Source organism: Danio rerio, chromosome 7 (genome assembly GCF_049306965.1).
Source record: "Danio rerio strain Tuebingen ecotype United States chromosome 7, GRCz12tu, whole genome shotgun sequence".
NCBI classification, from domain to species: Eukaryota; Metazoa; Chordata; class Actinopteri; order Cypriniformes; family Danionidae; genus Danio; species Danio rerio.
In genome coordinates this window covers 76,559,539-76,579,309 of record NC_133182.1, presented here as the reverse complement: position 1 = coordinate 76,579,309, position 19,771 = coordinate 76,559,539, and positions in this window count along the sequence as shown.

The following is a 19,771-nucleotide window of genomic DNA, read 5'->3' as shown; positions in this document are numbered from 1 at the left end:
AGCATTACCTACTGCGTTACCACATCACCCACAAATAAATTTATAAAAAAAGCTACTGAGACATATCTAATTTAATGCATTTTATTTATTTATATATAATTTTTTGGAATGTGTGAATAAATTACAAGCAAATAATACTGCACTATGACCACTTTACCCTCCCCTTACATGTTAAAACATATAACGCAATTAATACGCACTTTGATCAGCTCTCCTGCAGAATGCAGTCTTTCTAAAAAATCAAAATAAAGCAGGCCTGAGAGAATCCTTCTGCATGTTTCCACGAATCACAAGCCGTTGTTTTTCATTCCTGAAAGTGCACTACACTTCTGTCCTCCAAAACAGCTCATCATAATGTCAGGTAACCCTACAGAGATTCAGTTTAACAGCAAACTTTCCTCCTTAAGAAGAAGCAATGCATTTATTGTCTGATGGCCAGCGGAGCCACTTGTGCATTTACAGTGAGCAGAAACTATATTTTTAGCCAGAGTAACAAGGAGATTGAAAATTGAGTCAAGGAGAGAGGGGGAATAAAGGAGAACGAGTGTACTAAGCTGGACTGACAGACTCCATTGTAGGAAGAGGAGAGAAGAGAGCCTGTATTTTTTTTTTCTTTATCCGTCTAAAGTACAGAAAGAGATGGAGTTTCTATAGAGGACACATACTGTATGCTGGAGATGCACATTTCTGGAGCTGCCGTTTAGAGGAACGTTGATACGGTGCATACACTTGACAGGGTGCGTTCGGCTTGCATTAAATTGGATTTGCCAACTACTTCTTTTCTTTTCCTTTTTTGTTCACAAGAGAGTTTGCTAGTGGATAATGTTTTTTTACCCCGATGTATATAAAAACATCACCAAAATAGTTTAAATAAAAATGTGACTGTATTTTATTTTAGTTAGTAAAATAGTTTAGGCAAAAACATTCATTCATTCATTTTCTTTTCGGCTTAGTCGCTTTATTAATCTAGGGTCGCCACAGCGGAATGAACCGCCAACTTATCCAGCATATGTTTTACGCAGCGAATGCCCTTACAGCTGCAACCCGACACCGGGAAACATCCATACACACATACACTACGGCCAATTTAGTTAATTCAATTCTCCTATAGCGCATCTGTTTGGACTGCGGGGGAAACCGGAGCACCTGGAAGAAACACACACCAACACAGGAGAACATGCAAACTCCACACAGAAATGCCAACTGACCCAGCCGGGACTTGAACCAGTGACCTTCTTCCTGTGGGGCGATTGTTCTAGCTACTGTGCCACTGTGCTGCCCTAGCCAAAAACAAAATACGTATAAATGAAATCTTAACATTATTAGTTTGTAATGTAAAAGTTGATTACAAGAGTACATACACTTGACAGGTTGTGTATGGTTTGCATTAAATTGTATTTGGATTATATATATATATATATATATATATATATATATATATATATATATATATATATATATATATATATATATATAGTTGAAGTAATTAGCCCCCCTGAATTATTAGACCGCTTTTTTATTTTTTCCCCAATTCATGTTTAACGGAGAGATTTTTTCAACACATTTCTAAGCATAATAGTTTAAGTAACTCATCTCTAATAACTGATTTATTTTATCTTTGCCATGATGACAGTAAATAATATTAGACTAGATATTTTTAAGACACTTCTATACAGCGTAAAGTGACATTTAAAGGCTTAACTAGGGTAATTAGGTTAACTAGGCAAGTTAGGGTAATTAGGCAAGTTATTGTATAACGATGGTTTGTTCTGCAGATTATCGATAAAAAATTTAGCTTAAAGAGGCTAATAATTTTGTCCCTAAAATGATGTTTAAAAAATTAAAAACTACTTTTATTCTACCCGAAATAAAACAAATAAGACTTTCTCCAGAAGTAAAAATATTATCAGACATACTGTGAACATTTTCTTGCTCTGTTAAACATCATTTAAGAAATATTTAAAAAAGAAGAAAAAAATTCAAGGGGCTAATAATTCTGACTTCAACTGTATATATATATATATATATATATATATATATATATATATATATATATATATATATATATATATATATATATATATATATATATATATATATATATAAATATATATAAAGCACCACCAAAATGGTTTAAAGTGCATAAAAAAAAAATACATTTAATTTCTTAAAATTAAATAAAAAATCTAAATTAAATTACATTTATATTTATAAAAATAAAACAGTTTAGCCACAAATAAAATTACTAATAAATAAATAAAAGATTTAAGTTATTAGTTAAAAAAATGATACAATACATGCATTAAACTGAATTTTACACAAAAATATTATAAAAAAAATGTAACGATAATTAAAAAAGATAATGCTTTTCTTTCAATGTAACCTATATAAAATTACCACCAAAACGGTTTAAATTTAATAAAAAACAGAAAAAAATAAAATAGTTTAGCCAAAAGCAAAATAATGTGATTATAAAATAACCAAAATTATTTAAATGTAATTATTAAAAACAAAAAAAAAATATTAAATTGATTTTAATTTAATTTTGTTAATAAAACTATTTTGCAGAATTCAAAATACCAATAAATTATTTATTTTATTTATTTTTTACTTTTTAATTTTATTTTCATTATTGTAAATCAATTTAATGCAAATGTTAATTATGACCAATTTACACTTGGCTTTAACATGCATTTTCTGTGACAGACTCAGACTAGTCACAATAAAAGCCATGTAGTGCAAAAAAAAAAAAAAAAAAAAGGAAGGAAGGAAGGGCAAATTTCTGACTCTGCACTTGGAGTCGATTGTAGGAGCTGCCGCTTAGAAGAAAGTAGATACAGTAAATAAACTTGACAGGGTGTGTTTGGCTTCCTTTAAATTGGATTTGCTCACTTTTCATTTTTTACATTTTTGTTCAAAAAAGAAAATCAAAACCCTTGAAAATGCAATCAAAGTAGCATCTTGTGCAATTTGTTTTTGGGTTCAGACAAGCTGTGCTAAAGACACAGAGAGCTGGACTGGATTTCTTACTGTGGTAAAAAGTTAAAAACACAGCTGTCAGATCACAGGGAACAGACCAGAACACGAGGAGCATCTCACCTCAGGCTGTGCGAGAAAAAAAGCAGAGCGGCTGATAAGAGCTGAACTCAGTAAAAGTAAAAGATGAAAGTTTTGAGAGCAGCTTGAACCCTGAATTAACCCAGATGATCAAACAAGATCTATCTCCAATACTTGATTCAAACTTTTATGAAATATTTCTGTGTAACATCTGATTTACTGACCAATGACAAAAAGAAAAGACTTCCTATACATGCAGCTGAGGTCAACATTAGGAGGCGTCCTCTGAAATTTGGATTCTTTTTAAAATATTTCTTAACACACTATAGGCAATTTTCACAGTATTTCCTATATTTGTTTCTTCAGCAGAAAGTCTTATTTTTTGGGGGGGGGGGGGGCTTGAATGAAAGCATTTTTTAAAACAATTTTTAAGATAAATTTTGTTAGCCCCTTTAAGATATAATTATTTTTTTAAATTTAAATTTTATTAATTTTTTTCAACAAAAATATTGTCCAAACCTTAACCTTTTTAAGTCTTTAAAGGCGTACTCACACTATGTACAGTTGCCTTGAACCAGGTCTAAGTACGCTTCTCCCCCCTCCTGTCTCCCCCGATGGCCCGCAATCACAATGCATTCATGCCTGAGCATGCTTACGTCATCGATGATGCGCTGTTCAGTATTCAGATTTAACACAGTTTAGGGACTAAAATTCATTCAATAATTTTCTTGTCTTAGTCCCTTTATTAATCTGGGGTCGCCACAGCGGAATGAACCGCCAACTTATCCAGCACGTTTTTATGCAGCGGATGCTCTTCCAGCCACAACCCATCACTGGAAAACCCATTTATTCATTCATTCATTTTCCTTTTGGCCTAGTCCCTTTGTTAATCTGGGGTCGCCACAGCGGAATGAACCGCCAATTTATCCAGCATATGTTTTACGCAGCGGATGCTCTTCCAGCCGCAACCCATCTATGGGAAACACCCATAAACACTCATTCATACACTACGGACAATTTAGCCTACCCAATTCACCTGTACCGCATGTCTTTGGACTGTGGGGGAAACCGCAGCACCCGGAGGAAACCCACACGAACGCAGGGAGAACATGCAAACACCACTCAGAAATGCTAACTGACCCGGCCGAGGCTCAAACCAACAACCTTCTTGCTGTAAAGCGACAGCACTACCTACTGCGCCACCGTGTTGCCTGGGCCTAAAATTAGATTTTTTAAATTTAAGGCATTTTAGGACCCCGCAGAAATCCTGTGAATGAGAGGTAGAAGCAAATTTGACCTGTCAGTGGGTGCACATGGCTCCTGAATAACATAAAAGAGAAATAGTGGATTTTTTATTTACTTCAGGTGTTTTTTTTACTTTAATTCACTGAAAAGAAAAAAAAAGTTTAAAACAGAATATAATAAAAATATCGTTAAAAATCAAATTATTGCAAAGTTTTCTTTGTCGCATAAAGTTAACTATTTATGTGCTGTAGGTAAAAGGTGTGTTTTAATCCTGCTACCACTGCAAGCAGGGGCGATTTTAAGATTTTAATTTTAGGGGGGGGGTCAGCTCCTTGTGGAAAAAAATTATAATAATAAAATAAATAAATAAATAAATAAATAAATAAATAAATATATATATATATATATATATATATATATATATATATATATATATATATATATATATATATATATATAGGATTGAAACACACCTATATATATATATATATATATATATATATATATATATATATATATATATATATATATATATATATATATATATACTAATTTATTTAATTGACAAATGTATAATTATCATATATACTGTGGAAAGACTGGTTATACTAGATACAAAAATGATCTTAGACAATGTTTGACTGCCAAAATTTATTTCATTTTGAAATAAAAGCTGTATATTGAGATGTGTGGGAACTGACATTTGTACAGTTCCCGATGGAAAAATGTTTCTCTTCTTATCTAAGTTTGTCCTCTTACAGATCTTAAAACTAGACAAATAGTTTTTTAGAAATTTTTTACTCAATTTCACAAGGCTAACAGTGCCTGTGGTTGAAGAATGGCCCTTGGTTGAACTCAGAATTATTAGCCCCCTTTTGATTTTGTATTTTCTTTTTTAAATATTTCCCAAATGATGTTTAGCAGAGCAATGAAATTTTCACAGTATGTCTGATAATATTTTTTCTTCTGGAGAAAGTCTTATTTGTTTTTTGAAATTGGGGAAAAAAATAAACAGGGCCATTATAATTCGGGGGGCTAATAATTCTGACTTCAACTGTATATATAAGCCTAATATATCTATAAATAATAATTTAATACTTAAAAATGTTTGAGTAATGTGGGTTGTATGCTAAACCAGTAGTATTCCACTGTGTTGTATAGACATGCATAGTCATTTAAGTTCTGATTGAGCCAAATAGGCTCAACAAACCTGTTTACTGTAAAACCCACTTTATATGTTGAAGTACATTTGTGTTTTCATTAAATGGTGTAAATACAAAAAATATATATTTTTTAAACCTACAGCCTAATTCACATACTTCATGGTCTGAATCATAATATTAAAATAGGAAATAGGACAACACATGATGTTTCTAACTCTGTCAGTGACTCTGACAGTTAAAATGACTATATTCCGTCTAGTGGTTCTGTCACTGTGTTCAATCATTTCTGTGCATGACTGTGGTATAGATAATGCCACATGCACTGTGATGTATTTTATTAGGGTAGGTAATTTTGAAATAAAAATAGTAAAATATTTGTTAAGAGTAACATTTTCGCTGGAGGAATCAGCTGTGATTATGAGGGGAGCACTGAGGAAACAGTGGATTGGACACCCAATTGCTCCTATATGACATTGGGGTACAAGTGATACAAGTGTAATAATAGTAAAGAACTGCAAATAAGCTGATATAATAACAATTAATCGATCAACACAAACCTTGTTCTCTTGCTCTGCACAGCTGTGCTTTGAAAATGAAAAACGAACGTCAGGGAGCAGCCTAATTCTGCCGCCGTCTTCATATCATATTTAAAGGGGACTGAGGTGATAATTGAGTTTATGAGCTAATCGGAAAAGTTTTAGAGGGGCTGAGTAGAAATATAGAGGGTTTTCTGTAAAGCTGCTACATTTAAAGAGCATCGTCCAATGAACTATACAAAATAAATCAGCGTTGACCTTATAATCTAAAACCTAACAAACCTCATTGTGTGAAACACCCTCCTTATCTTCCTATAAAAAAAAATAAAAATAAAAAAAAACATACGCTGAGAAACAGATGGGTCTAAAAGAAGTGAAAGGTAAGTTGGTGATCATTTTAAAGTTTATTTACTCTAAAGAGGATATTTTGAGGAATGCTGGAAACCTGTAACCATTGACTTCCATAGAAAAAATAAATACAAATGGTTACAGGTTTCACATTTTCTTCAAAATATTTTCTTTTGTGCTCAACATAAGAACAAAAGCCTAAACATGTTTGAAGTTTATTTAATTTGTCAAGCACAAAAGAAGATAATTTGAAGAATGTTGGAAACCTGTAACTGTAGGAAAAACAATACAAATAGTTACAGGTCTCCACTTTTGTCAAAATATCTTCTTTTTTAGGAAACATAAGAGAAAAAAAAAATCCTAAACAAGTTTAAAGTTTATTTAATCTGTTAAGTACAAAATAAGATAATTTGAAGAATGTTGGAAACCTGTAACTATTGACTTTCATAGAAGGAAAAACAAATCCTATGGAAGTCAATGGTTACACGTTTTCATCTTTCCTCAAAATCTTTTCTTTTGTGTTTAACAGAAGCAAGAAACAGACGGGTTTAAAAGGAGTGAAGGGTAAGCTTGTGATAAATTTAAAGCTTATTTATTCTGTTAAACACTAAAGAGGATAATTTGAAGAATGATAGAAACCTGTAACCATTGAGTAGACGGAATACATACAAATGGTTACAGGTTTCCTGTTTTCTTCAAAATAGCTTTTTGTGTGTGCAACATAAGAAAAAAAAGCCCAAACAAGTTTAAAGTTTATTTTATCTATTGAGCACAAAAGAAAATTATTTGAAGAATGTTGGAAACCTGTAACCATTGACTTCCATAGCAGGAAAAACAAATCCTATGAAAGGGATTTAATGGTTACATGTTTTCATCTTTCTTCAAAATATCTTCTTTTGTGTTTAAAAGAAGCAAGAAACGTTGCTAAAAGTTGGTTATAAATTTGGTTTAAAATGTATTCTGTTGAACACTGCAGAAGATATTTTGTAGAATGCTGTAAGTCCCATTGACTTCCATAGTTCCAAGTTTTAGAGGGGCTGAGTAGAAATATAGAGGGTTTTCTGTAAAGCTGCTTCATTTAAAGAGCATCGTCCAATGAACTATACAAAATAAATCAGCGTTGACCTTATAATCTAAAACCTATAAAACCTCATTTTGTGAAACACCCTCCTTATCTTCCTATAAAAAAAAAAATAAATAAAAAATAAAAAAACATAATTTTCCCTGATATTTTGTTTACCCAATGCAAATTCCTTCATACATTTCTAAGTGCATCCAAATACCTTCAGGACCCGCCGTAAAACAGTCCAATATAGCGACTCTGTGAAGGGTAAAAATCCCCTTTAAAAAACATGTCCAGATTTATTTCATGAGGCTGATTCTTGTTTATCGGGAATGCTCAGGAATAACACCCTTGTTTCGCATATCACATAATGAATATTTGACGGCATCTTTTCTTTGACTCAAAAAGACAGCGTGATGTACAGCGGAGAACATAAAAATATTAATAGGTTGCAGATGAGAAGCCTGTTTTAAGAAATGCCTTTCTGTTATTGTTATTAAAGAGATAGTTCACACAATCTACTCACAATTTACTCACCCTCAAGTGTTTCCAAACCTTTATGACCTTATTTATTCTGTTAAACACTAAAGAAGATATTTTGAAGAATGCTGGAAATCTGACTTCCATAGCAGGAAAAGCAAATCCTATGGAAGTCAATGGTTACAGGTTTCCAACAATCTTCAAAATATATTATTTTTTGTTCAACATAGGAAAAAGAGCCCAAACAAGTTTAACGTTTGTTTGATTCTATTGAGACACTGACTTCCTTAACAGGAAAAACAAATTCTATGGAAGTCAATGGTTACATGTTTTCACCGTTCTTCAAAATATCTTCTTTTTGTGTTCAACAGAAGCAAGAAACCAAGTTGAGGGCAAATTTTGTTTAAGTTTATGTATTCTGTTGAACTCTAAAGAAGATATTTTGAAGAATGCTGGAAGCCAGTAGCCAGTTGACTTCCATGGCAAAAAAAAAAAAAAAAATCCTATGGAAGTCAATGGTTACAGGTTTCCAACATCTTTAAAATATCTTCTTTTGTGTTCAACAGAAGCAAGAAACCAAGTTGGTGATATTTATGATTTATGATTTTTTTTTGTTCTGTTAAAGACTAAAGAAGATACTTCTAAGAATTTTGGAGGAACCCTGTAAACATTGACTTTCCTAGCAGAAAAAAAAACTATGGAAGTCAATGGTTACAGGTTTTTATCTTTCTTCAAAATATTCAACTCACCCTCAAGTGTTTCCAAACCTTTATGAGCTTATATTTTTCTATTAAACACTAAAGAAGATATTTTGAAGAATGCTGGAAACCTGTTACCACTGACTTCCATAGAAAAAAAACAAACAATACAAATAGTTACAGGCTTCTGATTTCTTCAAAATACCTTAGTTTGTGCTCAACATAAGAAAAAAAAAAGCTCAAACAAGTTTAAAGTTTATTTAATCTATTATATAATCTAGATATTTTGAAGAATACTGTGAGTCCCTATGATGTCCATATGAATAAACAGCTTCAAATGGTTACAGGTTTCCCGCTTTCTTCAAAATATCTTCTTTTGTGTTTAACAGGAGCAAGAAACAGACGGGTCTGAAAGAAGTGAAAGGTAAGTTGGTGATCACTTTAAAGTTTATTTACTCTAAAGAGGATATTTTGAGGAATGCTGGAAACCTGTAACCATTGACTTCCATAGAAAAAATGAATACAAATGGTTACAGGTTTCACGTTTTCTTCAAAATTTTTTCTTTTGTGCTCAACATAAGAACAAAAGCCTAAACATGTTTGAAGTTTATTTAATTTGTCAAGCACAAAAGAAGATAATTTGAAGAATGTTGGAAACCTGTAACTGTAGAAAAAACAATACAAATAGTTACAGGTCTCCACTTTTGTCAAAATATCTTCTTTTTTAGGAAACATAAGAAAAAAAATCCCAAACAAGTTTAAAGTTTATTTAATCTGTTAAGTACAAAATAAGATAATTTGAAGAATGTTGGAAACCTGTAACTATTGACTTTCATAGAAGGAAAAAAAATCCTATGGAAGTCAATGGTTACACGTTTTCATCTTTCCTCAAAATCTTTTCTTTTGTGTTTAACAGAAGCAAGAAACAGACGGGTTTAAAAGGAGTGAAGGGTAAGCTTGTGATAAATTTAAAGCTGATTTATTCTGTTAAACACTAAAGAGGATAATTTGAAGAATGATAGAAACCTGTAACCATTGAGTAGACGGAATAAATACAAATGGTTACAGGTTTCCTGTTTTCTTCAAAATAGCTTTTTGTCTGTGCAACATAAGAAAAAAAAGCCCAAACAAGTTTAAAGTTTATTTTATCTATTGAGCACAAAAGAAAATAATTTGAAGAATATTGGAAACCTGTAACCATTGACTTCCATAGCAGGAAAAACAAATCCTATGAAAGGGATTTAATGGTTACATGTTTTCATCTTTCTTCAAAATATCTTCTTTTGTGTTTAAAAGAAGCAAGAAACGTTGCTAAAAGTTGGTTATAAATTTGGTTTAAAATGTATTCTGTCGAGCACTGCAGAAGATATTTTGTAGAATGTTGTAAGTCCCATTGACTTCCATAGTTCCAAGTTTTAGAGGGGCTGAGTAGAAATATAGAGGGTTTTCTGTAAAGCTGCTACATTTAAAGAGCATCGTCCAATGAACTATACAAAATAAATCAGCGTTGACCTTATAATCTAAAACCTAACAAACCTCATTTTGTGAAACACCCTCCTTATCTTCCTATAAAAAAAATAAATAAATGAAAAAAAACATAATTTTCCCTGATATTTTGTTTACCCAATGCAAATTCCTTCATACATTTCTAAGTGCATCCAAATACCTTCAGGACCCGCCGTAAAACAGTCCAATAAAGCGACTCTGTGAAGGGTAAAAATCCCCATAAATAAACATGTCCAGATTTATTTCATGAGGCTGATTCTTGTTTATCGGGAATGCTCAGGAATAACACCCTTGTTTCGCATATCACATAATGAATATTTGACGGCATCTTTTCTTTGACTCAAAAAGACAGCGTGATGTACAGCGGAGAACATAAAAATATTAATAGGTTGCAGATGAGAAGCCTGTTTTAAGAAATGCCTTTCTGTTATTGTTATTAAAGAGATAGTTCACACAATCTACTCACAATTTACTCACCCTCAAGTGTTTCCAAACCTTTATGAGCTTATTTATTCTGTTAAACACTAAAGAAGATATTTTGAAGAATGCTGGAAATCTGACTTCCATAGCAGGAAAAGCAAATCCTATGGAAGTCAATGGTTACAGGTTTCCAACAATCTTCAAAATATATTATTTTTTGTTCAACATAAGAAAAAGAGCCCAAACAAGTTTAACGTTTGTTTGATTCTATTGAGACACTGACTTCCTTAACAAGAAAAACAAATTCTATGGAAGTCAATGGTTACATGTTTTCACCGTTCTTCAAAATATCTTCTTTTTGTGTTCAACAGAAGCAAGAAACCAAGTTGAGGGCAAATTTTGTTTAAGTTTATGTATTCTGTTGAACTCTAAAGAAGATATTTTGAAGAATGCTGGAAGCCAGTAGCCAGTTGACTTCCATGGCAAAAAAAAAAAAAAAAAATCCTATGGAAGTCAATGGTTACAGGTTTCCAACATCTTTAAAATATCTTCTTTTGTGTTCAACAGAAGCAAGAAACCAAGTTGGTGATATTTATGATTTTTTTTTGTTCTGTTAAAGACTAAAGAAGATACTTCTAAGAATTCTGGAGGAAACCTGTAAACATTGACTTTCATAACAGAAAAAAAAAATCTATGGAAGTCAATAGTTACAGGTTTTTATCTTTCTTCAAAATATTCAACTCACCCTCAAGTGTTTCCAAACCTTTATGAGCTTATGTTTTTCTATTAAACACTAAAGAAGATATTTTGAAGAATGCTGGAAACCTGTTACCACTGACTTCCATAGAAAAAAAAAAAAAACAATACAAATAGTTACAGGTTTCTGATTTCTTCAAAATACCTTAGTTTGTGCTCAACATAAGAAAAAAAAAAAGCTCAAACAAGTTTAAAGTTTATTTAATCTATTATATAATCTAGATATTTTGAAGAATACTGTGAGTCCCTATGATGTCCATATGAATAAACAGCTTCAAATGGTTACAGGTTTCCCGCTTTCTTCAAAATATCTTCTTTTGTGTTTAACAGGAGCAAGAAACAGATGGGTCTGAAAGAAGTGAAAGGTAAGTTGGTGATCACTTTAAAGTTTATTTACTCTAAAGAGGATATTTTGAGGAATGCTGGAAACCTGTAACCATTGACTTCCATAGAAAAAATAAATACAAATGGTTACAGGTTTCACGTTTTCTTCAAAATTTTTTCTTTTGTGCTCAACATAAGAAAAAAAGACTAAACATGTTTGAAGTTTATTTAATTTGTCAAGCACAAAAGAAGATAATTTGAAGAATGTTGGAAACCTGTAACTGTAGAAAAAACAATACAAATAGTTACAGGTCTCCACTTTTGTCAAAATATCTTCTTTTTTAGGAAACATAAGAAAAAAATCCCAAACAAGTTTAAAGTTTATTTAATCTGTTAAGTACAAAATAAGATAATTTGAAGAATGTTGGAAACCTGTAACTATTGACTTTCATAGAAGGAAAAACAAATCCTATGGAAGTCAATGGTTACACGTTTTCATCTTTCCTCAAAATCTTTTCTTTTGTGTTTAACAGAAGCAAGACACAGACGGGTTTAAAAGGAGTGAAGGGTAAGCTTGTGATAAATTTAAAGCTTATTTATTCTGTTAAACACTAAAGAGGATAATTTGAAGAATGATAGAAACCTGTAACCATTGAGTAGACGGAATAAATACAAATGGTTACAGGTTTCCTGTTTTCTTCAAAATAGCTTTTTGTGTGTGCAACATAAGAAAAAAAAGCCCAAACAAGTTTAAAGTTTATTTTATCTATTGAGCACAAAAGAAAATAATTTGAAGAATGTTGGAAACCTGTAACCATTGACTTCCATAGCAGGAAAAACAAATCCTATGAAAGGGATTTAATGGTTACATGTTTTCATCTTTCTTCAAAATATCTTCTTTTGTGTTTAAAAGAAGCAAGAAACGTTGCTAAAAGTTGGTTATAAATTTGGTTTAAAATGTATTCTGTTGAACACTGCAGAAGATATTTTGTAGAATGCTGTAAGTCCCATTGACTTCCATAGTAGGAAAAACAGCTACAAATGGTTACAGGTTTTGAGCTTAGCTCAAAATGTCTTGTTGTGTGTTCAAATTAAGAAAAAAAAAGATATGAAAAGTGCAGCGTGAGTAAATGATGACGTGATTTTCAGTTTTGGGTGAACTGCCCCTTTAACGTGCTTTTATCAGGAAGTTGTTGCAGGGCCAGAAGGGGGATGTTATTTCATGAACCGGACCGGCATTAATCTCTGTCACATGGTCGTCTCTGATATAAACCCTGTCCAAATGAGTCCAACCGGCGGTTCTCCTGTCTGATAGCGGCATGTTTCGGCATCAGCGCTTGACATTGAAGCCTTGCTCGCTGTACAAACGTGGAGGGTAAACAAGAAGGACGAATTAAATTTCCTCAACCAGGAACACGGACAACAAGATAACGTTGAGTTCTCTCTAATGTTTTTTTCATCCTTCTATACTTCATTCATTGCACTAGCCGTTCTACTTTAGGTCCATTACGGCCAGTACTACACTGTGTGACAACTTTGATCAAAAGCAATTAATCTCCCACTAAGAGAAATGGCTCTCCTCCGCTTCAAGTGCACCTAGAGAGAGCGGCCGTCCACATAAACTATGCATGAGGACTTTTAAAACACAAATAGAGATGGATATAACGTGCGGCTTATTAAAAACTTTTTCAAAGTGACTCACAATTCAGTTCATTTACAGCAGTGAACTGTAGAATGCATGTGGCATTTTACTGGGGGTTAATCCCTTTAACAACCAAAACACCCAGCCAACCGGTAGTCTCGACTTCATTAGGAGACCACCAGGAAAGATGGCTGGCGTCAACACGCTCGCGCCAAATAGTTTAATTATAGATGATTGATCACCAAACTGTCATTTTGCTAAGCGGTAAACGCTCTTCCCGCCGCGCCCTGAGATTGGCACATCGCCTTCAAAAGCTCATTTACATTAAAATGAGAATCAGCGCTAATTTCTGCCATACATTCTGGGCCCAGCACGCATCCGAACGCTTGTACCTGATTAGCCCGGCACACAGCAACTTCTTTATTATAACTGCGTTTAATAGATGTTGGATCTCAGCGATATTTCCCATAAAGATTAAAGCAGGAGGCCGCCCTGAGCACATACATTAAACTCCCGCCTCTTCACTGTTACTCGGAGGAGGAAAATCGACTCAGTCTAATAGCTTTTGCTTATTATAGCGTACAGACCTCCAAAACATGGATTTTGTGGATGGAGTTTTTATGGATGTGCAAGCTTTCAGGCAAAGAATAATATACACTGTGATGTGAACCAGGGCCGGAGTGGGACTCTTTTTCAGCCCTGGAGTTTCAAGCCTTAGACCGGCCCACCTCAGTTCACGACTGACTATTTTAAAATAAGGTCATTTCCAATTCAATTTCTAATTACACTATCATGTCTTTTTTTTTTTTTTTTTTTGAGAAAACAGCTGCTTTAGAACTTTAAATGTTCAAAAACCCTAACAGTATTATATGTCTTAACAATAAAACTATAATTAAAAAAAAAACAAAAACATACTCTGACAAGAATCAAACCCGGGTCGGTGGTGTCATAATCTAACGTGCTAACCACTGGACCACAACAGTTGTATATCATTAACATTAAACTGTAGTCAAGTAAGTAAATAAATTAATTTAAAAAGTGTGACTGCTGAGAGCAACAGATTCTGGAGCTAGGGATACCGGCCCTCGCGGTCAAAAAACGGACCGGCCCACCGGGAATTCTCCCGGTCCTCCCGATTAGCCAATCCGGGCCTGATGTGAACATAGTGTATTAGTCTAAAAGGGGAAAAAAAAAAATATTAAAACATTGCAAACTACAAATAATCAATAACAATAATCAAATCATTAACTGATGACCAGTAAAATGATATAATGATAATTATATAAAGACTAATGATCCTATGATTGAATAAAATGATTAAATGAAGAACAAATGAATAAAAATAAATGAAACGCAAATGAATGGTTGTTTTCTTGAAATAACACACACATACGTTTGCTACAAGGATTCTCAGATCCTTAGTTAGATTCTTCAACAGAAAGATGAAGCGGCTGGTGTAAAGTGCACTCTGGGTGACCCGTCAGATTACACGGGTCGGCGAACCCTGAGTGAGCAACACAGATGACGCTCTGGGACGTCCAGCACAAATGAAGCTGAAGCAGAAGAAGAGGTTTGGTGACACCTGCTGCAAGAACACCCCCCCCCCCCCCCCCTCAAATGGACAAGCACTCAAAAGGTAGAATTCCCTCAAGAGTCTGTTAGAAATAAATAAACCAGAGCCTCGACTGAGCATTGAAATGTTGAGCAGTTCGTTTTGTGCTTTTGAAGAACGACTGTGTACTTGGAGACTTTGCCGATGCTTTGACCACTAAAACATCCATCATACATAGATACATATTCTAGCTCTGTTGTTGTTGTTGTTTTGCTCTTGTTTTTTATTGTGTGTGTGTGTGTGTGTGTGTACTGATTTTGGTGGTTTGTCCTTGCATTTTTTTGTGTAATAACCAACACAGGCTCATTGTGAAAACATATACCCCTGTATACTTTTCTGGAGAGCACGAATTATGTAATCAGAGGTACATATGTATGCATTTTGTCTTTAAAACGAACGCAACGGGCAATGCAGTGGCGCAGTAGGTAGTGCTGTCACCTCACAGCAAGAAGGTTGCTGGTTCGAGCCTCGGCTTGGTCAGTTCTGAGTGGAGTTTGCATGTTCTCCCTGCGTTTGCGTGGGTTTCCTCTGGGTGCTCTGGTTTCCCCCACGATCCAAAGAGATGTGGTATAGGTGAATTGGGTAGGCTAAATTGTCAATAGTGTATGTGTGTGAATGAGTGTATGGATGTTTCCCAGAGATGTGTTGCAGCTGGAAGGGCATCCGTACATATGCTGGATAGGTTGGTTCATTCCACTGTGGCGACCCCAGATTAATAAAGAAACTAAGCCGAAAAGAAAATGAATGTATGAATGAATGATTGAATGAATGATTGTTACGGGGCAGTATGACATTGCTTTGATTTTCTTTTTGCGCTATCACCTGACCAGCTAACCTCCGTGTGGATGGCTTTTCCGTTGTTACTAGTTTGCCCAGTAGCTCGCCACGTATGTTGGTGGACTTACGCCCCATTCACACAGGGCTTCAATGTCAACGCGTGACTGAAGGTGTGTTTGAAATTGGGGCGATCGTCATAGCAGCGTCAGCCAATGAAATTCAGTCAGCAATTGGCCACTGTCTAGCTGGTGTATTTGCATACAGCGATCTGATTGGCTGACGCTTCCGTCAGCACTTGAAAAGTTGAGCTAGCGGCTCTGAAGCGGCGGTGACGGATCCACAATTTAAGGGGGGGTGGTTGGTGCAGGGGAATGGGTGTCGTGGACGAAAAGGAAGATCGGGAGAGGAGGGTGTGTGCGAGGAGGGGGATCTTGCCGGCAGCTAGCTCTCTGCAACTCTCACATGGTCGCCCACTGAAGCTAAGCAGGGCTGCGCCTGGTCAGTACCTGGATGGGAGACCACATGGGAAAGCTAGGTTGCTGCCGGAAGTGGTGTTAGTGAGGCCAGCAGGGGGCGCCCAACCTGCGGTCTGTGTGGGTCCTAATGCCCCAGTATAGTGACGGGGACGCTATACTGCTCAGTGAGCGCCGTCTTTTGGATGAGACGTTAAACCGAGGTCCCGACTCTCTGTGGTCGTTAAAAATCCCAGGATGTCCTTCGAAAAGAGTAGGGGTTTAACCCCGGCATCCTGGCCAAATCTGCCCACTGGCCTTTGTCCATCATGGCCTCCTAACCATCTCCATATTTTAATTGGCTTCATCGCTGTCTCCTCTCCACCAATCAGCTGGTGTGTGGTGTGCGGTCTGGCGCAAAATGGCTGCCGTCGCGTCATCCAGGTGGATGCTGCACACTGGTGGTGGATGAGGAGATTCCCCCCATTGTGTGTAAAGTGCTTTGAGTGCCCAGAAAAGCGCTATATAAATGTAAGGAATTATTATTATTATTATCTATAGAATGACGTGCCGGATCAGATTTCAGAGGTACCGGATCCGGCATGTTCTGGCACTAATGTAGCCCTGGGTTTAGGGATGAGGTGTGGATGGGTTGGTCGGTCTGTCGGTCAGTCGACAGTGGCCTCTGGTAGATTTACTTATAAGCAGCAGGTGTGAATGGCACTCATAAGAGAAATTTGAAATCTAAAAAAGCAAACTAGATTTTAAAGTATTATTACTTGTCTATAAATCACTAAATGGTCTAGGACCTCAATACATTACAGACATGCTCACTGATCTTTAGGATCATATAAACTAGAAGTTCCAAGAGTTCAGTCAAAGCAGGGTGAATTGGCTTTCAGCTACTAACAGCGCCCCCTGCAGCTGGAATCAGCTTCCAGAAATGATCAGATGTGCTCCAACATTAGGCACATTCAAATCAAGACTGAAAACACATCTGTTTAGCTGTGCCTTTACTGAATGAGCACTGTGCTGCGTCCGACAGATCGCACTATAATGTCTTTCTTTTCTTTTTCAATCTTTTATGACCTGTTTTAACACATTTAATCTTTTTTTTAATAATTTTTATTATTTTATTTTCTTATACTTGTCTTTGTTATTCTTGTTTATGTAAAGCACTTTGAATTGCCACTTTGTATGAAACGTGCTATATAAATAGACTTGCCTTGCCTAAAAACCTTATTGTAAAGTGTAAACTTTGTATCTTGTCTATGTACCACTATGTAATAAATGTGTCTCTGCTAGTTCATTAAGAAATGCCTCTCCAGCTCACTAAATCTTTATCCAGTACAGCACAGTGCAAAGGTGCAGCTAAAAGTGTCCCTTCTGAAAATAATAAAGAAAAAGCAACAATATCAAACCATCAAGGGACAGAAGTCTGCCATCAGCCCAAAATAATAATAACAACAACACAGAGAAAGCGACAGAGCGAGCAGCTGTGTGTCGGCAGCCTTTCTTAGTAACATTAAAGACTCAAATCATGGCCCAAATTTTGTAGCCGCTGGTTTGTTTTCTGCGAAAGCGTTGGCCTCCCGTAGCATTGCTGAGAAATTTCAATTATGTTCTTAGAGAGGCAGGCGACGGGGCCCTTTGAGAGTGCCAGGCAGGCCCGTGATGTGATGAATGGCCGGCCTTTAATGTTATGGAGGATTAAAGATAACTTTTTGAACGATCCCTTGCTCAACGTATAGGCAGCTCCTCTTTCACCCGAGCATAATAAGTTTTCAGCTGCCACCATTTTAATTACTTTCTTCTAATACTTGAACCGCATTGGCCTGGGTTAAAAGAAACAGGACCGGCAGGTTGGTGCCGATATTAGAGGTTTGTTTAGCCGCGCGTTTGAGTCAAGGGTATGCAGGTATCCCATTGATTGCATAGGGGTGCCACTTAAGTTCCTAGAGCGGCCGGGTGCTGGAAAACATCCATCTCGCAGCACGACTGAAGCTCCCCTAATGATCCACAAGTGCACCATAAATTATGCTAATGGATTTCAGCCCTTGAACACGAACCCTTTTGTTCCTGCAACCGCTGATGTCTTCATGGGATGATCTCGCAAACTGCTGCAGAAGTGTAAAGATAAATTGATTTCGCTGCCAGTGATGTTAGCATTGACTGAATTAGATGGTGCGCTTGCTGTGGTCTTGTGGCACTTTGACATTTAGACTAGTTAAATGTTATGATAATGACCATGATTGGATGTATGAGGTATTGACTGGCTATGATATACAGTATGTGAACAAACTGATTGATTGTGTTTTCAATTACTCAATTGAAAGAAAAAAAATGACTAAGAAATGGTAAATCTAAATAATTTTCTTTCTCGTTTGTTTTTGAATTTCTTTGGATCCTGACATAGTGTCTAGTTTTTGAGGATCTTTTGGTCTACTTCACTGTGTCAGGCAGGTCATGTTTAAAGAGCCCATATTATGGGTTTTTGAAAATTCCCCTCCATGTAGTGTGTAACACAGCTCTAAGTGAAGTGAAGTATCCAGCTAAGGCTTAAATCTGTAAGAGTACAGTGTTTAAAACTGTTGATTCATCTATAAAAGAGTCGAATCATAGTGCTTCAAACGAGTCGCCTTGATACCGACTCATTAGGTGTTTCGCCATGACGTACGAACGAAACAAAGTTTTTCACGTGCACGCGCAAACCCGGGAGATTTCAAACCTGAGGCCCCGCCCTCTGACGCAGTAACCCAGACACACACACACCCACAAACACACGCACACCCACAAACACACGCACACAAACATGCCGGTCGATTGAAGTCACACTGCAGATGGATATATTGAGTCTCTACCCAAAGATGAAACATCAGCATTATAACCAAGCAGTTGGAAACTTCTGGAAGCTACATGCTACAAAGAATACTTCATCTGAGTTTGTTAAAGGAAGGATCAGTAAAGAGTAACTGATGGACGTCAGGATGGGTTTCTTCCTACATTTCTCAAGTGTAAGTACGTGCGGTTAAAGTTGTTGCCTCGTTTACTCTAGCTTGCAAATGTATTTAGTTGTGATTTGTTACTTGTAACCGCGTGTACTGTATCAGGTTAACTGGATATATTATCTTATCTCGTGCAAAGTCACGTTAAAAACGCGACGCGTGCTGTTTGTTTATGGAGCTCCGTGCTAGAGTTCTGCTCCCGCGATTTATTCGGAAATGTATTCCCGCGCCGCAGAAATCTGGCGCGGGGAGAGAGAGAGAGAGAGAGAGAGAGCGAACGAACGAACGAGCTTTGTGTACTTTGTGCTGTGTGTGTGTTTTTATACAGACAGCTTGGCTGTCTGGACTGTATACTGGGTGATATTTGGTTGTGTTCTCCGCTCTAGCGGGACCGGGCGCGGCGGGCAGAAAACGGAGCGGGTTCTCAGGCTAAAACCTGGCGGGTGCGGGCTGAAGCGGGAGCGTTGTCATCCGGAGGTGTGTGTGTGTTTTTGTGTGTGTGTGGTATGGCGAGTACACGACTGTCTCCTTCGTTCGGTTATCCGTGGCACTATCCACTCGCCATAGTGTGGCAGCTAAAGTCCACGCCTACACTATCGAGCGTGTATGAACTGTGATTACTTTTTAAATTGCTGATTAGCTATTGGCCATTTCCCTCTCTGACTGAAGGCAGTCGACCAATCGCGA